This window comes from Pteropus vampyrus, unplaced genomic scaffold (assembly GCF_000151845.1).
Source record: "Pteropus vampyrus isolate Shadow unplaced genomic scaffold, Pvam_2.0 Scaffold47, whole genome shotgun sequence".
Lineage (NCBI taxonomy): Eukaryota > Metazoa > Chordata > Mammalia > Chiroptera > Pteropodidae > Pteropus > Pteropus vampyrus.
In genome coordinates this window covers 6490936-6497073 of record NW_011888828.1, presented here as the reverse complement: position 1 = coordinate 6497073, position 6138 = coordinate 6490936, and the positions used below count along the sequence as shown (strand labels likewise).

The window sequence follows — 6138 nt, the reverse complement described above, 5'->3', positions numbered from 1 at the left end:
GAGCCATTTTTCTTGAATCATAAAAGCCTGGATGACCTGTGCTAATATGTGACTTGCATATGGTTTTTGCATATGGTAATAGAGTTCTCTGACAATTTCTGCAACTATTATGGAGATCTGGGGATTTCTATTTGGTGCATATTATATGCCTAAAATATTAGAGTTATTTACTCATTGGGAACTTGCGATCTAATGGGAGGTGATACACCATGCATACACAAAATCATAAGTAAATCACAACTCCCCACATATGTGTAAATACATACAACAGAAATTGTAAACGTATATAGCAAAGTCAAAAATTGTGCCATGCAATTAAAATAGGCAAGAAGTCGACAGAAAAAGTATAGTAAACTCTATTCCTATTGCCACTGCTCATTATCTCTCATTAGACTAAGGTAAAAGCCTCTTGGCTCCCTGTCGTCAGTGCTCTCATCACTAAAAGTTATTCTTTACTTTGCTACTAAATTAATCATAATGAGGTAGAGTCCTGTCTGGCACAATGCCTGGCACAGGACAGAGTCTCAAGAAACACTTGTTAAATGAACAAATCAATCAGTGATTTTTTCCCACCCTACACCAAAATTTCAGTGTCTCATTATTTCCTATTTATCTTTCTAACACTATATCTCATTATATCTCATTATTGCTTATTATGCTTCTGTGTTCCAGGCTTGCTCCCGTTCTCATCTCTTACTCTATTCTCTTCCTTCACTTGGTGTGCCTCTTCCCCACTCCAGAAGTTTGCTCTATCCACCTTTCAAAGCCTTTCTCAAATATTAATAGCTCTTTCTCTCTGAACACCCAAATAAGAAATAATAACTTCCTCCCATCTTTCAGACAAATTTATCTTCACCTTTCTATAACACTAATTATTATTCACTTGATATTAAAGTAATTTGTGCCAACAATATCGGTCGATTGCATACTATAAAGGTCAGGGTACTTTGATACAGACAACAAAATCCACTCCAGCTAACTTCACAGAATGGGATATATTACAGGTTATTATAGAGTTTATAGAATTACTGGGAAGATGTTTCACATCCAGAACGATGCAGCCAAAAAATCTGTTTGGCTACCCAAGGGAATGGTTTGCATAGAAATTCCATTTCTACTGCCACTTCTCACTTCATGGCACCTACAACACCAGGGACAAAACATAGAGTGTAAAATCTCAGATGCCTTGTGAAAACCAAATGCTTCCACTACAACATTCAATCTCCCCATTCATGACTCCAAGCTCATGTTTGCTCAATTCCATTTTCAAAGTCGTATGTGGGGGCATCTGTTTAGTGAAACCTAGTTTCCATGTAGAATTCAAGCTACAAGGGATTCTGAGAAATGTTATTTCTAGGTGTCCTTCTATGATACAGAAAGTCATGACAGAAGTGGGTCAGAGAGGATTGATCCAATTTTCAATATTTACCATATTTAGTAGCATACTGAGAGCACAACCCATGTCTGTTCATCTTTGTAGTTCCCCTTTGTCTGTAGGCAGTGCACAATGACTATGTGTCGAATGAATGAATGAATGAATGAATGTGCGAGTGTATGTTTTTTACATGTACAGTATGCAAAATAAGGGCAATGGAAAGTTAGAAAAGGAGAACTAGAGTTAGTAAAAGCCTTGATGTTTCTTTTTCAGAATTCTTTCATTTAAATCACCAAACTACTACCCTTTAAAATAAGTTGTTTAGTATACCAAAAACTACGAAGAAGTGACAGAGAAAGAGGGTCCTCACCACATATCGCCTCCTCTTTCTTTCACCGCTCATGAAAAATTGCTTGGATGTCCTTGTACTGCAAGAAAAATAGCAATTTGTTCATTTTGCTTCCAAAAAAAAAAAAGTAAGCATTTTTTCAGAAAGTATAGAGCAAGAATTAAACCTTAAACAACTGATGACTTGTATATCTCATAGATTCATAAATCATTGAAATAACTTTTCTTATTTCTTCTGTTCAAAATCTACCTAAGAGAACCCTGTCAAGTGCCAATTTAACTTCATTTACAGATTAGGAACATAGATTTTGATAACATTCTTAACAGGTTACCATTCCAAGAATATCCAAGAAAGTAAAATAATGGGTATTTTGTATTAATGATCACTTAGACATAAACTATTGATAATTGAAAGTGAATTAAAAACAACAAAGTCAAACAATATTTAGATAACTCCCTTCACTAATAAAACCATGAAGGCCATCATTGACCAAGGCAAAGTATTTTACATATTCATAATATTGAGTATTGAATACTGCCACCCCTAACTACTAACAAGCTTTAGTCCCTTCTGCTTTCCCTAATGAGTTAGTGACAGAACATCACTTAAATACCAGGATTATTAAGAGATTCAAAGTAGAGCTAATGAAAATAATGGTGGATAAAAAGTTCTCAAACTAATGAACACAAAATATGTCAAGAAACCATAAAAATATATGTTTGCTTAGTGAAATATTTCTTTGTTAGAGGAAGGTAGCTGTTTTCCCAAGCTCTGTGGTAATTTTACTGTACTAAGAAAGAGGTTCTGGAAGAAAAGCAGCTGGCTTTGTATCTACTTGCACAAACATGCCATTACCCAAACCACTTAAAACTCTATATCGTTTTCACAATTTTCCTTGTAATTTTCCCATAAGTCTAATTGAATAGACTATCAATAGAAACCAATAATCAGGGAGGCCATGAGATGCAGCTATGATTCTAAATAAAACAGAAAGCAATAATATAACATTACATACTATACTTCGTCTGAGGTGCTCTGTGTCACTTGAAATTAACAACATACCCATTATAAAGGACCTACTTTCCACTTAGGTGCCACAGGTTTCTGGATGGTCTCTTTTTGTTGTTCATTTGGTTTATTTTGGTTTTGTGGGGGGAAAAGTGAATGTCTGAAATACTGTACACAAGTACACACACGCTGTGAACATTTAAGATTGTTTTAAAATGCCCATTTGGAGTTATGGAGTTGGACAACTATTGACTTCTGTTAACTAGCACAAGACCAGAGTCAGTAGGGCAAGCTGCTTCCCAATTTTCTGATGTGGATAAAAGAGCCAATGGGGGCTGCCTTGTAGAGGAAGAGAGTAAAGGCAGAAGATGGAGAGCTTCTCTGGAGTAGACCAAAGTGGGAAGTAATAAAATACAGGAATTCAGAGCTTATCTGCCTCCTTCCTGCCCAGCCAAGGGAAAGATCTCCCCATCACCTCTAAACTCCTCAATTAAATGCTTGCACTTTTGCAATGGAGAATGTAATTCTCCACTAAATGTAATGTCCAACACCTTTAGACTTTTCCTTTTCATGCATCATTTTCAGTGGTGGTTGTGTACAGTTAAGAAAAAGAATCCAATAACATAAAACTATTTTAATAATTTTTAAAGGAAGTTTAGATGATACACACTTGATCAGGGTCGATGAAAATAGCACTAGTGTCGAAGGGCAACAGGTTGCTAATAAATACAATAGTTTAGGAAAGTGCTGTTTCTGTCATGAAAAAACTATATTCTGGGGAAAATAATGCTACTGTAATTCATTTTTGAAAGCTACTGAGACTTCTTGGATGAAGAATGTAGTTATTAAAGGCAAAAGTACACAATATGTTGTAATGAAATGTTTGTGCTTCACACTTCATTAAATGTTTTGTGGGCCCCTGGGGAAATTCTATCTCTCACACACAGAAATAATGTTTATACATGGTGGGATCACTAGAGGGAGTGCATGGAGCAATGTTCAGAGGAAGAACTTTGAAAACACCAAAACGAGACATGCGGAAAAATATGTGTAATGCTGATGAAAGCGCACACACTTTTGCTATGACTTTGATTATCCTTATATTTAATTAAAAGGTCACTTTTCCCTTACTTAATTTTAACATAAATTGTGGATTTGCTTGAAGTGTAGGGTGAGGAAGAAAACGGAATGTTTTGCATTAGTGGGATTAACTGAAAAAGCACCTCATTCCAAATTCTGCTGCCAAATACAGCCGATAAAATATTTAGGACTCTGAGACGCAGAAGGCTGGCAGTTTGGGCTCTGTTAACTATGTTAAATTATAGTATTTTGAAAGTGGAAATTTTAAACAGTGGTGAAATTATAAAGAAATTCACAAAAAATAACATTCGTGGGAAGTGGAAAAGTTCACTCATAGGAAATACATAAAAAATACGAGTGACTTTATAAAGTCTCATTAGCAAAAGATCTTTAAACAAGAAAACTAAAATCATGTGAAGAAAACGATGGAAGTTCTTGCCTGCAAACACCTTGTTTTGTACATTATGTGGGCTTCTTCCTCTCAGCAGAGCTTCCTTATGAGGGGCATATCTGTCTGATCTAAATGAGCATACTGATGCCACATTTCTAAAGAAAATAAAGCAAGAATGTGCATTCAAAACAAAATCGGGAGAGAAATATTGATGACAATGGGCTTCTGTTCTATAGACCACCAGGTAAAAAGTACTAACGCCAAGATTTTTTTTAAAATGCTATACGAGATTTTCAAGGAAATATTCCTTTGCCTCAAGAACATTTTTCCCCACGAGAAGTGTGTTAACCTTGATATCTTTCCCTAGAGCTAGAATTTCAATTAGCTACTTTACTACATGACTCCAGTTACATAAAAAAGTGGTGAGAACGAGATACTTGTTCTAAGCCATACTCTTTGTGTGCACATCTAAGTTGAATTTAAGTTGAAATTTCTTTAATTTCCAGGCTCCTGTATAATAGTATGATGCTACTTATAAGAAATGTACAACTTGAACTTGGATGAACATAGCACTTGTGTTTCCTTCTTGTTAATAAAAATAATGTTATGTAAATTGATTCACTTATTGAATAATGTTATTAAAAATAAAAGCCCTACGGCAGGATGGAGAGAGGACGGTGCCAAACTGTAACAAAACTCTCAATCTCTGTAATCATTTTTATCTGCTATATTTAACAATTTAATCCATTATACTATATTAAACATTATAATATAATATTTTTTATTACATTATACATTAGGCATTATGATAAGTTTTGAAAAACAACAAAAATATAAGCCCTTTGAAGAATTTACATACTGAGGATTACCAACTGTGCAAATAGTGTGTTCCTGAGATGTCCAAAATAATTGACTAACAATAATATTTATATGGGCCTTTTCACTGTCCTCTTGAAATGCATATAAGCATCATCATCTCCGGGGATATTCAGAGTAAATAAAACAGAAATGACATATAAATATCTCATTAAAACTTCAGAGATCTATGAAAAAGCTAAGAAAATGACAAGGGTTTAAAAAGAGTTTATTCTCTTGGCTGTAACTTATATTTCAATTCTTTAGGTAATTTCAACATTTTTATTATTTCAAAGGTATATAAGGTCTGATTTCAGATTGCCTAAATTATCCAAATAAAGGTCAAAAGTTATCTAATAGGATTCTTTAAAAAAATAATCCTCATCACAAGAAAATAATTTGTAACTAAGAGTGGATGGTAACTAAACTTGTGATAACCATCTCATAACTCCATAGCATTTCATAATATAGACAAATCATTATGTTGTATACCTAAAACTAATGTTATAATACAATGTTATATGTCAATTATATCTCATTAAAACTAGAAAAAATAATTCTATTATAAACATGTCCCTCAACTTATGAGCTATTCAAGCTGTACTACGGTGGCAATGTTGGCCTACTTTACGATATCCCATAATGTCTACAAAATGCCCATCTGTGTCTCCTGCTTCTGGAGAGAGGAGGAGGAAGGCAATTACTCTTAAGGTGAACTCAAGATAATTCCCTAACTGTAGACTAATGTGAGGGTTCTGAGCAATTAAGGATCAGCTAGGCTAAGCTGTGATGTTTGGTAGGTTAGGTGTACTAAATACATTTTCGACATGATATTTTCAACTTACGATGAGTTTATCGAGACGTCCCCCATTGTAAGTCGAGGAGCATCTGTATATACAGTAGAATGTTGTGTCTTCTCCTGACTGCCTGCAAAAATGTTTTCCTTCCCAAATGTCTGCATCCACCTTGAATTTCCTCTTCTTCTGCCAGTGGTTCATACTTTCTGTTAGCATTGCTAGGATTCCTGTGTCTGCTTTTAGGCCTGTGTGTGTCCTGGTGAATTCTTCATTCTTTTCGTCT

The 6138-nt window shown here is 34.7% G+C and overlaps 1 protein-coding gene across 1 annotated transcript in view; it reads right to left on the bottom strand.

Annotated features, from left to right (window-relative positions):
* TTC29 (tetratricopeptide repeat domain 29) overlaps positions 1-1804 on the bottom strand; it is a 199136-nt gene extending 197332 nt beyond the window's left edge. The window contains exon 1 of the mRNA XM_023530166.1: positions 1746-1804. The gene's annotated coding sequence lies outside the window, so the exon portion shown is untranslated. The remainder of the gene's footprint in view (positions 1-1745) is intronic.
* Positions 1805-6138: the final 4334 nt, after the last annotated feature.